This window comes from Chiloscyllium plagiosum, chromosome 21, assembly GCF_004010195.1.
Source record: "Chiloscyllium plagiosum isolate BGI_BamShark_2017 chromosome 21, ASM401019v2, whole genome shotgun sequence".
In the NCBI taxonomy this organism is placed as follows: domain Eukaryota; kingdom Metazoa; phylum Chordata; class Chondrichthyes; order Orectolobiformes; family Hemiscylliidae; genus Chiloscyllium; species Chiloscyllium plagiosum.
This window is the reverse complement of record NC_057730.1, coordinates 50,494,831-50,497,576: the sequence shown is the minus strand read 5'-3', so window position 1 is coordinate 50,497,576 and position 2,746 is coordinate 50,494,831.

The following is a 2,746-nucleotide window of genomic DNA, read 5'->3' as shown; positions in this document are numbered from 1 at the left end:
CACCCCCCTCCCCACACTCCCCCTCCCCACACCAGTCTCCAGTTCAGGGTTTTTCCTCCTCCATTCCCTTCTGAGTAGTTACAGGTTTTGCCCCAGAAGTTGGATCAAAATCACATAAAACCACGTTATACGCGGATGGTGTTCTTGTTTTTTGTTGAGTCCAGTGGTCGCGGTACCCCATTTGATGCAATATATCGATTTATTTAGTTCCTTTTCAGGTGACAGGATTAATTTCTCAAAATCGGAGGCCATGCCTATTGGGGGGGGGGGGGGGGGGGGGGGGTGCCTAGGAGAATATTTGATGTGGATTTATGTTAAATTTATTTTCAATTTCATTTTAAATCCTCTTTAAATCATCACAGGAGGGTTTTCTTGATTTAGGTATGTTTGTTACTCCAGTCTTTGATCAGTTGTTTAAGGCCAATTTAGGCCGTTGCTTGACAGGATTAGGCAAGCTCTTTAGCAATGGGAGGTGCTTCCAATTTCCTGGCTAGGCGAGTAGCTTGTATTAAAATGAACATCCTTCCCCCTTTGCTATACCCTATACGAATACTGCCTTAATTTTTCTAGTCAAACATTCCAAAGACTTAATGGATGGTTTAGCTCATTTATTTGGCGCCATAGACAATCTCTTACCAAGGTGGCTAAATTGCAATTGCCTTATGGTTGGGGGGGACCCTCCCCGGATATTAAAAGATATCAGTTAAGTTCCCTTCTATCTTTTATTAGCAACTGAGTTTGTGAGGACCCGATGTCAATATGGCTAGATATTGAGGCCCTCCCCAGCAAGGTGTCCCCTCATTAGCCTGTAGATAAAACGAAGACAGTTACAGAATACTGCTGTAATCCGATAATTATTAATACTGTTAAGGCCGTGGAAGGCAATGCGACAGAGTGAGGGTAATGCATCCAAAACATCCTTTCTTCCCTCTATAGCTGGTATGCCGGGGTATCAGCCAGTGATAACGGGCCCCAGATTTAAGCTTTGGGCAGCTCGGGGAACATCCTGTCTGGGTGACTTATTTGAAGATGAAATAATGATGTCCTTTGACCAAACAACCTGTAAGTGTGGTTTAGCTAGCAGAGACCTTGTTCGATTTTTCCGGTCAGGGATTTTATTCAAAAAAGAACCACGTTTTTGACCAACCCCTGCTGTTCTGTTATGGAGAAGAGACTGCTTCATACTGAAAGTACGCTCTCTGTTAGTACTCTCTGTCTTATGTTAGGGAGTCGTCTCTCAGAAGACGTTGAGCGGTTCTGTGGGATCTGGAGAGAAAGCCAGGGGTTGAGATCTCTATGTGGGGGTGGGGGACATTTGCGAAAATGTGAGGAAGGTTTTGATCTGTAAACTAACCCATGCCATGCAGCTAAAGATTTTGCATTGGGCCCATTTGGCCCTAAACCACCTTTCACAATTTAAGGTGGAAATGTCTTCATTATGTGTTAAATAAGCATTGGCACTCACTCATTGTCTGTGGTCTTGCCACAGGCTCCATACATATTAGAGTGTTGCGGCAGGAGTTATAGAGCGGGTTTGAAGGACTCTAAGATGGACCCTATCTCCCTTGTCTTGGGCCTACTCAATACTGTAAATCTTCTCTAAACACTCGTGGGAAAAAGCTTTCTAATATTTTCACTTTTTTGCACAAGGAAAGATATTCTAATGTGCTGGGTCTCTGAAAACCCCCAGGTCTGTTGGGTTGGTATAGGCTAATCATGGAACATATTCCTTTGGACTTTTTTACGGTACACTGGAAAACGGAAACTTGTTATAGGATATGGCAGCCGGTTTTGGATTATCTGGATGTAGAGTTATCTGCCATAGTAACTAGAGCTTTTCTGCTGCCATGACAATCAGTTTAGTGAACTTGATGTCCTTGAAGGAAGAATTTCGAATAAATGTGTGTGTATTACTCAATGCTCTGGGAGGTCGGGAGCTAATATTTTATTGTGCTGAGCTGTTTTATTTATCTATTTATTGACTACTTTTATTGATTTGCTTATTTTGTACATGAGTGTAGTTGTGTTTTGCTTGTGTTGCTTTGTTGTCTTTTTTTGATATATATGAAGAGTAGGCTTTTTTGTTGGTTTATTATGTTGTAATTTTTGTAATTCTGTTAAAAATCCTCTCTTCCAATAAAACATCTATAAAAAGAAAAGTTACAAGTTTAAGAGAAGAAAAAAAAACAAAATACCATCATGTTGGCCAGAAAAACAAAAGAAAGGAGAAGAACGTGCAGGGCAGAGGATCGCCGGCTGGTGCATCCTACACTGCCGCCATCTTGATAGACGTCAGTCAACAATATACTTCAAGAGACAGCACTGTAATCAGCTGTTAGACATAGAGTCATAGAGATGTACAGCACGGAAACAGACCCTTCGGTCCAACCCGTCCACACCGACCAGACATCCCAATCCAATCTAGTCCCACCTGCCAGAACCCGACCCATATCCCTCCAAACCCCTCCCATTCATATACCCATCCAAATGCCTCTTAAAAGTTGCAATTGTACCAGCCTCCACCACATCCTCTGGCAGCTCACTCCATACACGTACCACCCCCTGCGTGAAAACGTTGCCGCTTAGGTCTCTTTTATATCTTTCCCCTCTCACCCTAAACTTATGCCCTCTAGTTCTGGACTCCCCACCCCAAGGGAAGAGACTTTGTCTATTTATCCTATCCATGCGCCTCATAATTTTGTAAACCTCTATAAGGTCACCCCTCAGCCTCCGACGCTCCAGGGAA